The 19,560-nt window shown below is 42.0% G+C and overlaps 1 protein-coding gene across 1 annotated transcript in view; it reads left to right on the top strand.

Annotated features, from left to right (window-relative positions):
- LOC311104088 (parvalbumin-7-like) overlaps nucleotides 1-19,560 on the top strand; it is a 49,957-nt gene that overhangs the window by 6,468 nt on the left and 23,929 nt on the right. Inside the window, exon 3 of the mRNA XM_084145751.1 lies at nucleotides 10,776-10,884. The gene's annotated coding sequence lies outside the window, so the exon portion shown is untranslated. The remainder of the gene's footprint in view (nucleotides 1-10,775; nucleotides 10,885-19,560) is intronic.

The following is a 19,560-nucleotide window of genomic DNA, read 5'->3' as shown; positions in this document are numbered from 1 at the left end:
CACATCTTTTCAACCAAAAAGGTGACTTTTCAACATTTTCAACATCTTTTCATGTCTTGTGCTCATAGGGCTATAGTGTGGCATGAAATGCTGCCCTTAGAGTAGTATAAGTAGCCTAGTAGGTATAGTATGCGTAAATTATGAATATCACTTTCACACAATGTATCTAAAACAAACTTATTCATTTTCTGTCATCTTATAATTGTCTTGCTGTTACAAAAGGGTGAGCTTCTAGCCCGGGCCTTTTATGAGTGATGGGGATTTCCAGTGAGGTGCTACTGAACAGTGAAGTCTCTTAGTTGGTTCAGGCAGTGTCACGTCAGTACAGCAATCATCTGAGTCACAAATGGCACCCTATTCCCTATATAGTACACTACTTTTGACCAGAACCCTATAGGGTGCTATTTGGGATGCAAACCAATGATGTCCTTTAGGTCCCTTTGGCCAGGACTGCACTTCAGTAGAATATCAATTCCACTGTATAATACACCAGTCCTTAGCTAACCCACAGTCCTACAGGGAAACGCCTGAGTCTGGATCCTGTGTCCCAAACGGCAATCTATTCCCTACAAAGTGCACTACTTATGAACAGAGGCCTATGGGGTGCCATTTGGGACAGAGTCTGGAAGCTGTGCTGTGCTGCTAGAGCAGCTTATCCTGCTCAATGTGGCGTGAAGGGAGAGGCTCGATATCTGTAGAAGAACTCCAGTCTAGTCCCTAGCAGGGTGATGATTTGACTCTGTTAAGTGTATGCTGCTCACATAGACCACTAATGTCCTGAGGTTATTTAAGGTGACTGAAAAGCCTAAACTTACAATCAAATATCGTCACAGAAAGAACAGTGACCATTGAGGATAATGATAAAGCAACACACGCTCCAAAGAAAACACCACCATAACTGCAGCAACAGAAATACGCCATCCCTGGCTGTTTTAATGATGGTGTGTGGGACAGGCTGTGGTGCTGTCTGTAGATTATGGACTGTGTGGCCGTTTTAATATTTTATAATAATATATAATATAATATATATAATATGCCATTTAGGCATAGGTGAGACCGGGGATGGTTGTAACACAGGATAGTTGTAACACCCTCAATATCTCTAATCAGGAACAAGCTAGAATCATGTGACTCACTGTGCACATGCTCAGTTTAGTCCTCAACCGTTATGTGAAGAAGCGAGACCCTGTGATAGACTGCAGATTTTATTGACAAAAATCTGATTTTGAGGTAAGAAAGTACTTTTTTGACCAAATTTGTTTTTGCGATGGCATCCCCTGCTTTGTCGTTAGATTCACCAAACTTATATCAGGTTTATAACCAGTGTGTGCAGATATATTTGATGTAAGTTAGCAATGCTAAAGTTTGAACAAGCTAAAATTTAAGATAGCTAATGGCTGCAAGGGTCAGGGTTAGTTGGAACAAGCCTAAGGAGGTCTGGGTGCTGGTAATGCAAATTATGGGCCCTTCAAGCCTGTAACCCAGGACTACCATACCACTGTCACAACTCTGACTTTGATTGAGTGAACATGTCCAACATTAACTCACACACACACACCGCTCACACACGCCAAATTTTTGTTTTGTTTTTGTAACACTTCCCATGTGACATTTCACATGTGAAAACGTGTTTTTGGACAACAAAAAATGTGTATATGATACACACATAGTGCTTTTAACATACAGTGTTTTCTTCTTACATATTTGACTACATTGTGTATGTTTATTTATACAGTAATCATTATTCAATGTGTCATCATCTGTGATTTGAACTCACAACCTCTTGGTTTTCACGGAATTTTGATATTTCTGCTATGCCACCACACCTGTATTCCTACACTTTGGACTTCAAAGTAAATCTCACCTTTGTTAAATATACACTTAAGAAAAACTATGATACTGTATTTATCATAGTGATTCAGGAGTAACATTGAAACAGAATAATATACCCCATCAACATTAGACAACTATACAGAAAACCCTAAAATTGCTGAAATAAGTCAATGAAATCAGTGATGAGAGAATAGTCAGATTAACTGTTAACTACAACAGCAATGCAGATGGCACTATTTTGCGAAGTGCAGAGATCTATTATAGGCAATGACTGTAGGGGGAATGCTACAGACATTATGGAGAAGCAGAAAGATCAGCACACCTCAAATCCAGATAACATGAAACTAAACATGTGACTACATGGAGGGAGTTCTATTGACCTGAACCGTGGTGATGGAGGAACACCCTTCTCTAATCGAATAGTAATCTGTGCCGCTCGGTCATGTTGTCAACAAGGCAGCATGGTGCATCGTCCAGAAACATACAATCTCTTTTCCATAAAATGTATGTTAGAATTTAAAAAATAGTTTTCATTGGGAAGGCAGATAGTGTCTTTATCAAAAGCAATCACTTTGCATGTGAAAACACAGAATCCTACTCATTATTCTATGGTTCCAAAACGAATGCAATCACTTTTCACCCGGGGCAAACTCCTCCCGCCGGGGCAACCTGTGTCAGATAATCAAATCCCCTCAAACTGAAGAGTTCCAAAAACACATTTGCACATGATTTCACATGTGAAATTTCACTTGCACATGATTTCACATGTGACATTTCTCAAATGTGAAGTGTTCCAGAAACACATGATTTCACATGTGAAATGTCAGGTGAAGTGTTCCAAAAACAAATGATTTCACATGTTGCTTCACATGTTGTCACATGTTATCACATTAACTTCACATAAAATCACGTGATCACACAAGATGTGGAATTTATTCATTTTTCCATAAGGGACACCACAAACATTCAGTTGTTTAGTCCAGATGTTGTTCTTTAGTTGTCAGATATTGTTGTTTAGTTGAGAAGAGCCAACTAATGGAACATAAAAATAATAAACATTTAATGATTTGTATTATTATTTTATTATTTCTGCCGCACAACATTTTTAACATGGCAATGTTGTTCTCATTTTCTCAGTAAAGACTTTCAATATTTCATTGCATGTCATGATTTATACATTTTTTCAAACTGTTACATTTCACCCCAAGCCCTGTTACTGACCAGGGAGGTTGGGTAAATTGTAACATTTCACTCCTTGTATTTGAGACAAAGTCACACCTTGTCTGTTTGATTTAGAGAGATAATACCAATTTGTAGCAGACAAATGGAAGCTGTTCCTATCACACTTTGAATGCAGTAGCTCAAACAATCTCTGAGAAATTTACAAAAATGCTAAAAGTGTTACAACCATCCCCAATCTCCCCTACGTTAGCTGTCAGTCAAACTGTGCAAAAGTGAAACCAAAACTTACCTTGATGGTTAAGTTTAGGAATTAATTTTGAGAATTTGGTTTAAGCCCATCCTCAACCCCATCCGCAACCCGTAGCTCATCGCAAGCCTACTCGATGGGAATAGGCGCTCGCATTGCCCCTAGTGGACGGTAGGAAATTGATATTGAAATAAAATGAAACCCAGTGCCATAATTTCACCATTTCAATTATGGCACTGGGTGTCATATTCCACTAGAGTCTGGCCTGTGATAAAGTCAGGGTCTGCGTCACAAATGGCACCTTATTCCCTACATTATGCACTACTTTTACCCAGGAAATTAGTGCACTATAGGCAGTAGGGTACCATTTGGGATGCAAAAAGGCCTTTAGCTGTTTTTATTTCACATTCATAACTACCACAAATAAGCCATAGTCCTGTGCCATCCAAGTTTCTATGTAATTTCCCTGGCTGTAACCTCTCTGAACAACTACTGTTCTATTGTATTCAAATAAAGTTTTCTATTAGATTCTATTCAATTCTATTCCATTCTATTTCTGTAAGGCCCCTCACCCCTATCCCTCAAGAGCAGCAGTCGTACAGTGCCCTTCGAATGAAAAACCTGGCATGTCTATATCAAAGTCACACAGACAATTAACTGAGCTCAGATCAGATACTCTCAGCTCACAGCCACACTGTTCAATTCACTCCCGCCAGACTCCCCCTGTTCACGTACTCAGAAACACCCCTCTAGTCAATCAGACGTGTTTGTTGTTTTGCATTTGAGAAAAAACACCATTTGAGAGAACGCCTGACTTTTCACAAAAGCGTCACTTTCTGTTTTGGACTATGACCTTGTTGTTTAGGTTAGAACATTCTGGCATACTCTTAATCTCTACTCAGTACAGTCAGAAGAGGATGGTCATGTGACCCAAGTCTCCTTTCTATGTTTCTTTCTACTGAGTTTAATCTGGCCACTGTGCTCTCGCTTCTGCTTTTCTTGGTCTTTGGGGTCTAGGCCGGGTTACTGTAAAGCACATTGTGACAACTGCTGACGTAAACAGGGCTTTGTCAAATAAATGGGATTGATTGGTTGATTAAGGTCCAAGAGTGTGACTGGGATGCAACAGTATATTGCAGTTGTTTGTGTTCAACTCCCTTTTCCATTCACTATCTGTCTGCCAATTAAATGCTTTAACGTTGTAACTATCTGTTATTTAGAGACCGGCAGAACTAAGTAGGATCAAGGAGTTAGCCAGATAACTTGCCTAAATATATATATATATGTTTTAAAGGTAAGCTTGACATGGGCATGGTCTTATTGGCTCAACAACCAAAAACACATATTTAGTTATTTCTGGTTATTTATCAAAGTTAGCTGGCTAGATTCTTCTTTTTAGTATACCCCTCTGAAGTGTCTTAATGTGTTGTTGTGTCTCACTTTCTTTAACTTCCTGTAAGCAAGTGTCAAACCAAGCAGCAAGTAGTTCCTCTTTCTCTGAAAAATGTGCTCTTAGAATTGTCTTGTGGGTATTCGATGCCTTTCCAAAGAAGGAGATGTTCTATCATCAGATATTACAGTTGTTGGTTGCACTGTATATCATTTCACACATTATCACAGTGTTGAGAGAAATGTATGCATACAGTAACTAATGAGGAAGTCCTTACTGTTATATTCAAGAACTCAACAGAAGTTCACAAATACCCTCCCCATCTTAGATTATAATAGTGATAGCAATAGTGATATTGTTAGGTTTTTTGAAAGGTGTTCTGTGTACTTCTATATCACCCTTATGCAGAGTGCGAATTACACCATGATACACCATGATTTTTTTAGTATGGGCCTAATAATAAAGACGTCATTTAAACTGTAAAAATGAATCACGTTTTAATGTGGCATGAACACAACCAGTCATGATATTTTCATCTGATTGTCAAACAAATCACTTCAAAAAGTAGGCTACCTGTGCATGTTCATCCACTCAAAAATAATTCCAGCATCCAAACTGCATGTATACTGGCGCCATTTGAGGAATGTAAATAGACATCTGTTACAAAACACCAAAAAGTGTGCCTAATGACATTCAGTTATTGCGATTGTTTAGGCCTATATTCATTGATGCATCTTGCTGACAAATTGACATTTTGTAGCTTGAGAAGTCGGGACACCTGAAATGGGGCTGAAACTGTCCCGGGTAAAATGGGATGGTCACCCTACAGTAACACACATGGTCAACTTACTAGACTAGGCTACAATGCGTATAACCATGAACTTCAAAAAGGCCTACCAGTAGGAATTGCGTAAAGATCCTTGCGACATGGGGCCATGCATTATCATGCTGAAACATGAGGTGATGGCGGCAGATGAATGGCACGACAATGGGCCTCAGGATATCGTCACAGTATCTCTGTGCATTCAAATTGCCATCGATAAAATGCAATTGTGTTCGTTGTCCGTAGCATATGCCTGCCAATACCTTAACCCTACAGCCACCATGGGGCACACTGTTCACAACGTTGACATCAGCAAACCGCTTGCCTACACGACGCAATACACGTGGTCTGCGGTTGTGAGGCCGGTTGGACGTACCGCCAAATTCTCTAAAACTACGTTGGAGGCGGCTTATGGTATATTAAATGATCTGGCAACAGCTCTGGTGGGCATGCCAATTGCACACTCTCTCAAAACTTGAGACATCTGTGGCATTGTGTTGTGTGATAAAACTGCACATTTTAGAGTGGCCTTTTATTGTCCCCAGCACAAGGTGCATCTGTGTAATGATGATGCAGTTTAATCAGCTTCTTGATTTGCCATACCTGTCAGGTGGATGGATTATCTTGGCAAAGGAGAAATGCTCACTAACAGGGATGTAAACAAATTTGTGCACAAAATTAGAGAGAAATAGGCTTTTTGTACGTATGGAAGATTTCTGGGATTTTTTATTTCAGCTCATAAAACATGGTACCAACACTTTACATGTTGTTTTTATATTTCTGTTCAGTGTAATACGAGTTGAATCAAAACATGTTTTACATCGTAGTTCATGAGTTGTCCATAATTTATGAGGTAATGCTTGGAGTCTTCACAGATCGTGTGACATAAAACACTACCTTTCTTTCCTTACATTAATGACATTTATGACAGTGTTATTTGTAATTATTAAGAATGTATCAATTTAATTAGAACATTGAACTTAAACCCTGTACGAATCATGGATATTGGAGATCTCTGAAAATGCACCGCAGGCCTAAGTGTAACTATGCCTACTTAACTTTTCATTATGTTTCACTGTGAAAACAGTTCTCATGGGAACACAAATCCAAAATAATGTAGGCCTATGCCATTGCAAAATGGAATGCTTCTAACCGAAAGAGTTAACTATAGGCCTATTGTCATTAATGTATACTTGTTGGATGGATTGGATGCGAGTTGGTGTCTAGCTGCAGGCTAGTTGTCTGATGATTGTTGTAAACAGTTGACTGACAAAAGCAAACAATGATAAATCAAAGGATAAATCTAATGCGTTGGAATAAAGGCTATTTTTATCAAGGACGCATGGCAAACAAATGGAGAAAATGAGGACGTACAAAGATAAATCTATGCGTAAAGGAGCTCAGCTGAGGCCGAAATTCAGAACTACTGGATGAACAGTTCTGCCACATAGAAATAAATGGTTTAAACCATGACAGAGAGATGGGGGTGTTTGTTTCATTGAAATATTTTATTTTCATATTTACCACTGCATTTTAAACAAATAGGAGAATGGTTAAATTAGCATTATTTAGAGACCCCCCCAAAGTTTGACTTTTGTTGCATTTAGGGAAGCTAACATCTCATTCAGGGGAGCTGAGCCCCCCCTGGCTCCCTCGTAATTCGCACCATGCCCTTATGCTAATAAACCTCTCAAAATGCCCCTAGGCAAACGCAATTCATATTAACCTCACCACTTCCATCTAGTGACCACGAAGTGTTACTCTCATTCAGTTGATCAGAAAAGGAAATGTCGTTTTCAGCTGATTTTCAATGTAATGTTTCTTTTTAGAAAACCATTCCATAGTGAGTTCACAATCATATGGACTGTTTTCCTTAATATGTTGGTGATCCATTGCTATTTGTTTTGCTATATCCTATTTTAAGAGTCAAACTGCCACTTTCACAAGCTTTCATTTGGTTGATCAGTTTGAGGTATTGCATGCAGCTATTTGGACCATCTATAAATAAGAGTACACAATGTTGACTATACAATGTTATTTTGTATACACTAAGAGGAAAACAAAAATGCATTGAGTCACAAAAAGGCACTCTTCCCAGAAAAAGATTTTCAGAAGAAGCCTTTATTCAAGGAGAGACTTATTCACATCTTATGAAATGGCTTTTCTCCAGGGCTTATTCATTTTGTTACTGACAGACATTTCATCATGCATAATTTCCACGCTACTATGTCACAATAGTGACTTGCACTAATGTGTGATTACCTTAGCGTGTCATCATTATGAAATATTACAGCCAATAACATCCCACACAGAGGAGGCTGGTGGGAGGAGCTATAGGAGGAAAGGCTCATTGTAATGGCTGGAATGGAATAAATGGAATGGATCAAGCATATGGTTTCACCCTATTCTATTCCTACATGTTTTATAGCAGGTTATTCATCAGAAGTGGAAACATTTTAAATGAAGACATCATGTAACCGTATAGGACCATTTAGATCAGGGGTGTCAAACGTCCGGCCCGCGGGCCGGATCAGGCCCGCAAACGGGTTTAATCCGGCCCGCGAGATGATTTAAAAAAAATTATAATAAAAAAATAATAATAATAATAATAATAATTTTGTAAAGTATAAAAATGCGCTGCAATTTTTCAATAAAATAAACTGCTGTTCCAATTGCGTCCACTGGATGGCGCAATAGCAATTGTGTTAAGCAAGCAAACTGTTTATACCGGGGCAGAGCAAGTAGGTCAAGCACGTGCAGCCAATGAGCTACTTTGTTTTGCCCGCGATATTTATTACGGCTTCTACTTTTAACATTATGTGCTTTGGCACCCTCATTGCCCCAACAGCGGAGATGAGAGAAGGTGAATGAACTGTTGGCGGGTCTGAAGAAACAGCAGTCTGTGTTTACTCACAGCCTAGACATCAGTGACGCTGCAGTGAAAGCTAGCTACCTCATTGCTAATGAAATAGCAGTGGCTTCAAAACCATTTAGTGAGGGTGAATTTGTAAAAACATGCATGATGAAGGCAGCGGAGATTGTGTGCCCTGAAAAGCGGCAGGCTTTTGCAAATATCAGCCTGACAAGAAACACAGTTGGAGACAGGATTTCCGATCTTTCAGTGGATTTGGACAGCCAGTTGAAGCAAAAAGTAAAGTCATTTATTGCGTTTTCGGTTGCAATTGATGAAAGCACGGACATTACAGATGTTGCACAACTGGCCATTTTCATCCGCGGAGTTGATGACACATTGACCGTCACCGAGGAGTTCGTGGAGTTGGTGCCGATGACAGATACAACGACAGCAGCTGATATTTTTACCGCACTCGTCGGCGCGCTGGACAGGGTCGGAGTGGACTGGTCCCGCGCTGTCAACCTGGCTACAGATGGTGCGCCCTCAATGATCGGGAAGAAATTGAACAGTTCATGGAAGAAAAGGGCAAACCAGTGTTAGAATTTCATTCCGCAGAATGGATGCAGGACCTTGCATTTATGGTGGATGTTACAGAGCACCTGAATAACTTGAACAAACAGCTGCAAGGGCGCAACAAAGTTGTCACGCAGTATTATGACAGCATACGTTCTTTCAAGTTGAAGCTGTCATTGTGGGAGACGCAACTTGCCGGTGGTGATGCAGCTCACTTCCCCTGTCTGAAAAATGTGTGCGCGACCCAACATGTGGCAGACATGAAGCGGTTCAAAGATAAAATAACGGGACTGTTACGGGAGTTTGAGCAACGCTTTCAGATTTATGTTTATATGTTTTTATGTTGATGTGCTATTGTTTTTAATTGATTTTATTTTATTTGTATATTTAACCTATTCTTGACTCTGTGGTTCTTGCACTTGTTTGGGGAACAGGATTTCATTATTTTTATCTACATTTCTACCTGAGAAATGACACCCTGATATAGTTCTGTGATCTGTGATATACTTCTGTGAATCACTGAGGCATTGTGTGTTTGTGTGTTCTTTGTCCTCAGAACTTTCAAATAACTTGAGGTGTTTTATGATTAATAGTGATGATGTGCTTTTGGACACTGTCCTCAGGCTCCAGCTTTATGTTTATATGTTTTTATGTTGATGTGCTATTGTTTTTAATTGTTTTTATTTTATTTGTATATTTAACCTATTCTTGACTCTGTGGTTCTTGCACTTGTTTGGGGAACAGGATTTCATTATTTGTATCTACATTTCTGCCTGAGAAATGACACCCTGATATAGTTCTGTGATCTGTGAAACAGTTCTGTTAATCACTGAGGCATTGTGTGTTTGTGTGTTCTTTTTCTTTAGAATTTTCAAATAAACTTGACGTGTTTTATGATTAATAGTGATGTTGTGCTTGTACTATTTTGGACACACTGTCCTCAGGCTCCAGCTTTATGTTGTATGTTGATCGTATTAAAACAAAGAAAACAATCTGAAGTTGTTGTTTTTAATAATAATAATAATATGCCATTTAGCAGACGCTTTTTATCCAAAGCGACTTACAGTCATGTGTGCATACATTTTTACGTATGGGTGGTCCCGGGGATCGAACCCACTACTCTGGCGTTACAAGCGCCATGCTCTACCAATTGAGCTACAGAGGACCAGAGTTGAGGTAGATAGTTTTTAAGTTATATATACCATGATTTTTCCGGTCCGGCCCACTTGGGAATAGATTTTCCTCCATGTGGCCCCTGAGCTAAAATGAGTTTGACACCCCTGGTCTAGAGGCATCTTGGATAAAATAGCCCCAAAATAGACTTCTAAATAACCACAAGAACAGGAATTTCAATGTAATCTTTCTCTCGATTTCTTCATGTTATTTTCTTCCTCTGTCCTCCTCCCCGTAACCTTTCACTCCTAAGTGCACTCACCCCCAGCCCCAGGCCAAACTGACATGTTCTCTTTTCTCTCATCGCCATTCTCTCCATCTCTCATCAGCACTTCATCTATAGGACACTCATCCCTCGCTCCACTTTGTACTCCTCCTCCACTCTTCTCTTTTCCATCACCCCCTCTCCTCTCCTCTCCTCTCCCCATCCCTTCTTCCACTATCTCCCTCCACTCTACTGCAATCCCTCCCTCCTCTTAAACATCACAACATCCCCTCCTATCCCAATCCAGGCCTCTCTTCCTCTCTCCCTCCCTCTCCATTTATCTTTCCCTCCCTCTCTCTCTCTCCCCTTCATCTCACCTCCAGCCACTCAGCGCTCCCTCTCCCTCTTCAGCAGCACCGCCCGCTCTCTGTCTCTTTCTACCTTTCTCTCTCTCGCTCTCTCATTTTTCTCTCTCCTCCTCTCTTTGGCTCACAGAAGGTTCCCAGGCTGCTGGTCCGTCCGCCTGTCCGTCCGCCCGTCATCCTGACTGTCCGACAATCCCACTGAAGCTCCAGCATCAACCGGGACACAGACTCTCAAAAAGGTAGGAAATAGGGGATGATGAGAGGAGAGGAGAGAGGGGCTCTGCTTCCCTCAACTATCACTGATGCTGGAGGCAGACAGGATGAGGGAAAGAAAGAGAGAGGGAGTGGGGAGAACCAGAAATGAGAAGAGATAAAGTGGAACAAGAAGAGGGAGAGAGGAGAGGAGTGGAGAGGAGAGGCGGTAATGCAGTGCACTGTTACTTGTGAGAAGAGAGGAATATAGAAAGAGATGTGTAGATTGAAATGGTGTGTCTTGAGGAAACTGTCTGAGAACAGAAAAAGAGAGAACACTTTGATGCATGCAGCGGGCAGAAATGCAGAAAGGGAGAGAGAGAGGGAGAGAGAGGGATAGAAAGAATGTCATGAAAATGTTGGTTTATCAGCTGTGTGTGCGGCTGCAGAAAGCAGAAAGCAGCGGCAGCTCTGCCTCTCCGTAAAATCCCATTCACAAATAAGACCTGAACTCTGGCGACTCCGATTGGTCCCCGAGCGGTGTGTGTTTGCTTCAATGTGTGCGTGCACTGTTTTAGAGAGTGATATTGAGAGAGGGTGTGAGGGAAGGAGGGAAAGGGGGAGGCAGGAGGGGAATAGAAAATCTATGATATAGCTCTTCTATGGGTCTGGTGCTGAGCGGCTGCTCCAGCAGCACACACCATGCAGGCTAGCAGAGAGAGAGAGAGCTGGGCTGAGTTGGCGTGTACGCTTTCATACGAGATGTAATGTAGGGAGGGAGGGAGGGGGTCCAAATGGAAATAATGAGTGATGTCGCCGGTGCGGGTGGTTATACTTGTCATAATGCAGGCTTTAGAGACAGACACGATCAGTGTGACTTTGCGACAGACTTTGGGACACTTTCCCTCCTACCCTCCTCCCTCCCCTTCCTTTACCCTCCTCCCCTACTCCCTAATTGCCTTGTATCTCACTCCAGATTGCTCCCCATTGATAATATCTGTACAAACAGAGCTGAACTCCTGGCATGCAAACAGCAGTCTGTAAAAGTGACGTTATATTTGTGGGAAACTGTCGTCGGTGTGGCACAGTACGGGCAGCTTGAAGGATATATGGGAGGGAGAGAAGGATGGAGAGAGAGGAATGGAGAGAGGGGGATGGAGGGATGGGAAGAACTTCAGCAACACAAGGGAGATAACCTCTACGGGATCGGTGTCCCAAATACGGGACGGTTGAGCTAATGTGCGCTAATGTGATTAGCATGACTGTTGTAAGTAACAGCAAACCTTCCAGGACATAGACATGTCTTATATGGGCAGAAAGCTTAAATTCTTGATTATCTAACTGCACTGTCCAATTTACAGTAGCTATTACAGTGAAAAGATACCATGCTATTGCTTGAGGAGAGTGCACAACAACAAAAAATGTATCACGGCAACTGGTTTGGTACATTCACCTCTGAAGGTAAATAATGTACTTACTGTACATTCAGTAATCTTGCTCTGATTTGTCATCCTGACGGTCCCAGACATCAAATGTAGCATAGTTTTGTTTAATAAAATCAATTTTTATATTCAGATGTAGGAACTGGGTTCTACAGTTTGAACCCTTGCTGTCTCTGGCTCCACACCCACCCCGCCCGGCCATATAGATGTGTGAAAGTTAGTGTATAAGCTAATGATCCATCATGTATGACATTCCTGGGAGTGTGTAAACTTACATTTTGTATTACCATATCATTTGTGTATGTTCTCTATAGTTATGTACTTGAAAATATATCAATTGACCAATTCGGCACATTTGGGCAGACTTGATACAACATAGTCCAGTATTGCAACGCTTCACTGGATCAATCTGAAACTATGCACACACACTGCTGCCATCTATTGGCCAAAATCTAAATTGCGCCTAAACTGCAATATTATATTGTGGCCTTTCTCTTGCATTTCAAAGATTATAAAATATATATATATATATATATATATATATATATATATATATGCATGTGTTTTTGTTTGTATTATCTTTTACCAGATCTAATGTGTTATATTCTCCTACATTAATTTCACATTTCCACAAACTTCAAAGTGTACCCTTTCAAATGATATCAAGAATATGCATATCCTTGCTTCAGATCCTGAGCTACAGGCAGTTAGATTTCGGTATGTCATTTTAGGCGAAAATTGAAAAAAGGGGTCCGATCCTTAAGTGGTTAATGGGACAGAGAGGAGAGAGAGAGACCGGGAGAGGGAGAGAGAGAGCGAGGGAGAGAGAGAAAAAGAGCAAAAGCATAAACTGACATATGGTGGGAATGAGGAGAATAATGAGTTGGCAGGAGAAAAAGAGGAGTAGGGTTGGACAGACAGAATAAAGTGAGTAGACACAGAGAGAGAGAGAGAGAGAGAGAGAGAGAGAGAGAGAGAGAGAGAGAGAGAGAGAGAGGTGTGGAGAGGAGAGGTGGTAATGCAGTGCACTGTTACTTGTGAGAGGAGAGGAATATAGAACGAGATGTGTAGATTGAAATGGTGTGTCTTGAGGAAACTGTCTGAGAACAGAGATAGAGAGAACAGTGTGATGCATGCAGCGGGCAGAAATGCAGATAGGGAGAGAGAGAGAGAGGGGGATGGTAAGAGAGAGGGATGGAGAGGGATAGAGAGGATGTCATGAAAAGGTTGGTGTATCAGCTGTGCGGCTGCAGAAAGCAGAAAGCAGCGGCAGCTCTGCCTCTCTGTAAAATCCCATTCACAAAAACGACCTGGAATAGATGTTGAATTGACATCGGTGCCCAGTGGGTAGAAAGACACTTCTGCTCCATCCATCCTCTATCTCAGCTTCACTACATATAGTATCTCACACCCCGTAATTCCTCTTTCATTAGAAGTGAATGTGAAGGGTGTGATGCATGACTCTAGTCTATATCACATCATGATTTTCTAGGGATTCACTGATTTAGAGGCGAACTGCTCTTTGGAGTGTGAAATACAGCCTTGTGAAATACACCGCCACAGTGTCCGTCGCATTTGTGTCGGCTTGGATTGGCTGGGATACCCAGTACAGCACAAGACAGGAGTGATGGTGATGTGCACAGGAGCATGGTGGAAGGGTGGGACTGTAGGGAGATTTAAGGGTGGAGTCAGTGGGGGTAACTGAGTTCTTGTGTTGTACACCTTCCGCTTGGTGGTAGCTACAGTATGTGTTCAAGGGTTCTGCCTCTGGTTTGGTTTGCTGCTGCAGTGTGTGTTAGAGTAACTTTCGCACTCCTTCTTCTTGGGGTGTCCCTCCACAAACCCTGTCTAAAATAGTGGAGTAGTACAAGCATGTTATTGTGTGTGTTTGTGTGTGTGTGTGTGTGTCTTCATCCAGACCAGGCAAGAGCAGGCCTCTACAGCGCAATATACTGTAGCACCGCAGTTAATGAAGAATATCTCATCCCAGATCCCTGATTCTGACTCAGGCATGGGCAGATTAATGACACCATGGAACATGGATGGGATTAGAGTACCAATCCAACAGAGATGATCAATCTAGCCTACTACCAGTTTACCAGCACCAGTGTAGCATCCCCACATTAGCCCCATACATCAAACTACAGATATACTTATTATCTATATATTTTCTACAGTTCCACAGACGTGTGTGGGTGCCTTTATGTGTGTGCAGTGCACGTATGTTTGAGTGAGTTTGAGTGAGTGGGTAGCTAGCTGTGTGCCTGTGGGTGGAAGAACAGGAACATATCATGATTACATGGAGGAAGAGTATTTGTTTGTGTGGGATTGTGTAGGTGAGAGGTTGTTAGATGTTAGATAGGACCAACTAATTGTGTGCGGACAGATCCAGAGTGCATGTTAGAATTGTTACGTGGGCAGCCTCAAAACTCAACTGTAGGAAACTAAAGCACAGCTGCATTCTACAGTCCGAAAGGCATCACTCGCAATTCAAAAACTCCCTCACACACACGCATGCACGTGTGCACGCACGCACACACACACACACAAGCACATACACACAGAACTACACTTTTAGAAAAAAGTATTCCAAAAGGGTTCTTCGGCTGTCCCCATAGGAGAACCCTTTTTTGGTTCCAGGTAGAACCCTTTTTGGGTCCAGGTAGAACTCTTTTGTGATCCATGTAGAACCCTCTGTGGAAAGGGTTCAATATGGAACCCAAAGGGGTTCTTCAGAGGGTTCTCCTATGGGGACAGCCGAATAACCTTTGAAGTTCTAGATAGCACCTTTTTTTTCTAAGAGTGTACAGGGATGTGATGAAAACGAACGAATGTATCTTCCCCCACTTAAAAGGCTACTTGCAATTAGCCATCACCCATCATGTGCATTTCTGAGAGATGAAATTGAATTAATTTAAACAAAGCTATTCTCAATTTGCACTGATAGATTTTGACATTAAACATGTAATTAACACAGAGTTAATCGACCTCCGGTGCAGACCGTTAATTAAAAAACAGATCTCCATCACTATAAAGAGGAGAATAAATGGGGGGATGAGAAAGAGGAGAGGAAGTGGCAGGCTGTAGTTACACTATAAGGCAGTGGCGGTCGGTGCCGTTTAAGATGAAGGAGGGCCATTTTATTTATATGAGCATGGCCTTATTTCTATTACAGCATATTGGATGACTGTCATTCATATTCCATTCACCTGGTTCAATGTAACAGCGATAGGTTTAGGCGACTACATGATACTCAGATTATCCCTACACCCATCATGAGGTTGCTACAACCTAGCCTATGAATTAAAGGTAGGTGCGCACAGGTTGAGAGGAAAATTTGAGGTGACAGACAGTGACACATGGACAGAAAGTGACACATTCAATACCGCCTTGCACACTCTTCCCTGCATCTAGCTGATCTAGGGTGTAATCAATAGTCCAACATTTGCAAACATTTGCTTCCGTTTAAGAAAAGTTATTCAACAGAATCAGCAGAATGAATACACCCCTGATCACACGTAAACACAGTTCACTTTCATAGCAGCCACATTGTATTCCTTCTCGTATCTATGTGCTCTCCTCCTCTCACCTTTTCTCTTCGCTTGTGGACTTCAATGCACAACACATCAGCTGTATGTGACCAGACGAAAAAACCTTTCCAAGCCAAACCATATCATAACCGCTACACACAGCTTACATCGTTTTCACCATATTAGCTAAAGTAACGTCATAATCAACATAGCTAATATAACCAATGTGTTAGCAAACCCGCTACAATCATGCAGTAACGTTACAGTGTACAGTCAGTAAGCAGTTTAGAACTGACACCGGCGGGCCCCGGTGGCAATAAATTAGTAAAACCAAAATCTCACCTTGACTTGGAAGAGTTCCAGTGTTGTGTTGGATATTCATAGCCAGCTAGCTAACATATCATCCCTCTGTTTGAGCAGGGTGTTTGAGTAGGCTAAACTAGCTGGCTGCATTTGCTAGCTAAGTAAGCGAAACCGAAAGTGAAAAAAAATGACAAAATCTCTCTATCTCTCTCTTGCTTGTCCTTCATTTTGGAATAAATTAAATTGTTAAAAACTGTTCAACTATTGTCTTTCTCTCTCTTTGAGTCAACTACTCACCACATTTGATGCACTGCAGTGCTAGCTAACTGTAGCTTATGCTTTCAGTACTAGATTCATTCTCTGATCCTTTGATTGAAGAGCTTTAATAGGTTGGAGGACGTCCTCCGGAAGTTGTCATAATTACTGTGTAAGTCTATGGAAGGGGGTGAGAACCATGAGCCTCCTAGGTCAATGTACCCAGAGGAGGACGGAAGCTAGCTGTCCTCCTGCTACACCATGGTGCTACCCTACAGAGTACTGCTGAGGCTACTGTAGATCTTCATTGCAAAAAAGTGTGTTTTAATCAATTATTTGGTGACGTGAATATATTTAGTATAGTTTGATCTAAAAATGATAACTTTTTTAATGTTTTACTTTTTAAAAAAGAAATTCACTGAGGAGGATGGTCCTCCCCTTCCTCCTCTGAGGAGCCTCCACTGCTGTAAGGAGAGGGAAACTCAGAGGCTGCTGCCTGCCTGCCTGCCTGCCTGCCTGTCTGCCTGCCTGTCAGCATCGTGGTGATTGATCCCAATGCAGTTTGACACTCATGTCAACTCATTATTGTGCTGAGACACACTTGCATTAACCTCCACTTGTGCGCACACACACACCAACACACACACACACACACACATGCCACTTATAAACCCATTTCACCTAGATGCACACATAGCGAGATGTCACACACACCGTTCCGGAAGAGGACATCTAGTTTTTCCATTGCTCAGCAGAACAGCACAAAACCATCTCCATCCCTCCATCCCTCCATCCCTCCATCCCTCCATCCCTCCATCCCTCCATCCCTCCATCCCTCCATCCCTCCATCCCTCCATCCCTCCATCCTCACCTACATAAACTCCCACGGCCAGGTCACCAATGCAATTCATTCATCTCTTGAAGTTTGGCCAACAAAATTCACTTAGACCTCCCATCATCCTTCAACTCATAATGCCCATGTTTTGGGGTTAAGGTTAGGGTTAGGGTTAGGGTTAGGGTTATGTTTATGGTTAGGGGTTAGAGAAAATAGGATTTTCAATGGGACTGAATTGTGTGTCCCCACAAGGTTAGGTATACAAGACTGTGTGTGTGTGTGTGTGTGTGTGTGTGTGTGTGTGTGTGTGTGTGTGTGTGTGTGTGTGTGTGTGTGTGTGTGTGTGTGTGTGTGTGTGTGTGTGCAGAGTGTGTGTGTGTGTGTTACTGATCAGATGAAAGCACATGTGGGACCAAGTGGCATTACGAGGCTGGAAGTTGGAAGCCAGAAGCTGGAAGGGAGCCATAACTTTGAGCCACCTGCTAATAGAGAATTATGGCTGTGGTGCTAATGTAGCCTGGTCCCTGATCTGTTTGTGCTTTTAGTGCATGGTGCTAATGTAGCCTGGTCCCTGATCTGTTTGTGCTTTTGGTGCATGGTGCTAATGGTGCATGGTGCTGGAGCATCATCTGTCATTCCGTCTACATTTGCATCTTGATCATATGATTTCAGTCGTTCTAGTTTTACAAACTGCCTGTGTTATCTTGCAGTAAGTGTATTAATGTGTGGAGGGGAAAATCGTTGGATTGTTTTGATGGATGAGGGATTTTTCTGTTGTTGAATATCCAGGTGCTGATTTAATTGCCACCACACCTGCAATACCCTCACTTTCTTGCATATTCCTCTCTCTCTCTCTCTCTTTCCTCTCTCTCTCTCTCTTCCTCTCTTCCTCACTCTTTTACTTCCTCACATTTTCTTCTTTCTCTCTATCACCAGCGCTCTCCCTATCCAGATGAAGGTGTGAAAAGGGGACACTTCCCACTTTGTGCCAAAGTTCAGTTGATCTATTTCAGAGATTTGGCCATGTATGTTTTAAGGCCAAGGTATTTTTAAACCGCCCGAGCAACAGAGGTCACTGAGAGCGAATCTAACTTTAGAACTGACACAGAGGTCACCGCAGCTCTGCAGGAGTCAGGCCTAGCAATTAAAACATCCACAAACTCCTAAATGAGATCATTAGTGTGCTGGGATGGATGGATGTCATCTGGGAAGAGGCAGGGGAGAGGAAAGTGGATTGAGATTTGTCTTTTTATGGGTCACGGAGGGAGGGAGTTTTTGGTTAAATAAATGGGATGATAATATGACATTGTGACCTATTTTGATGCGGAGTGACTTAAAATCCTTAATCTTTTGGGAGTGCCAGCGGATCTGGATGATATATAGACCCAGATGTACACACAAACACTAAACACACAACAAATGGTACTTCTTACTCAACATCGTTATATAAAGGTGTACTCCTGCTCTGTGACCTTAAAACAGCATCCCTCTGCACCACCGTTCATGTAAGTGAGACAGGGGAACTGTTTCACAGACAAGTGGATGAGTAGATGGAGATACTGCTGCATTCCCTACATGGGGGCTCAAACTTCTGCTCCATCTCCTCCTGAGGTTTCTCATGAACCTACCTCTTACCTGCTACATAATTAGTCCCTTACAGAAGACTGCTGCCTGGTCCCTGGCTGAACAGTTCAATCTCAGAACTACTCTTTTCTACTCCCTGCATAGAGAATAGAAGCCAAGAGAGGCCAACCTAGTGGGCAAAGTGCAGAAGTTACCAAACTCTATTCTATTCCTGGCAATGCCTATGATGACCAGATATCAGTGTGATACAAGAGATGAGCATGACTTGGAATAGCATTCGTTGTGACCAATATACATCATATTCCACATCAGCTGTCATATTATCATACACTCCTGAAAACGAGCGGAGAGAATGATGGACGTTTTCCCCTCCTCCTCCCCCATTACTTTGCTGGCCTGCTATTATGTTTTAAATGGGAGCTGGAGCATTTCGGAGTGGCCCCTGATCATAGAGGTCATCTGAATGCAGGAAACATGCAATCTCTTTGTGTCCGAAAATCCTCTACATCCCTTATAGTCAACTGCTTTTTAATAGAGCCCTATGGGCACTGGCCAGGAGTAGTGCACTATCTAGCGAATAGGGTGCCATTTTGGATGCAATCGTTATGTCAGTGTGAACGAGGGCTTGCAGTATAGCCAGCGCTAAACGTCTCTGTTTATCGCATATTACACTGATCAGCCTCATTCACTTGAATGTCATCCTCTAGTTGGGAGTGTTAGGTTGAAGCCTTATCAGTGAATGGGCTTTGGTCATGATACTGTAGTACTGTAGAT

The sequence above is a fragment of the Coregonus lavaretus genome, assembly GCF_964263955.1.
Source record: "Coregonus lavaretus genome assembly, chromosome: 28".
Taxonomy (NCBI): Eukaryota; Metazoa; Chordata; class Actinopteri; order Salmoniformes; family Salmonidae; genus Coregonus; species Coregonus lavaretus.
This window is presented reverse-complemented; position numbering and strand designations above follow the sequence as displayed.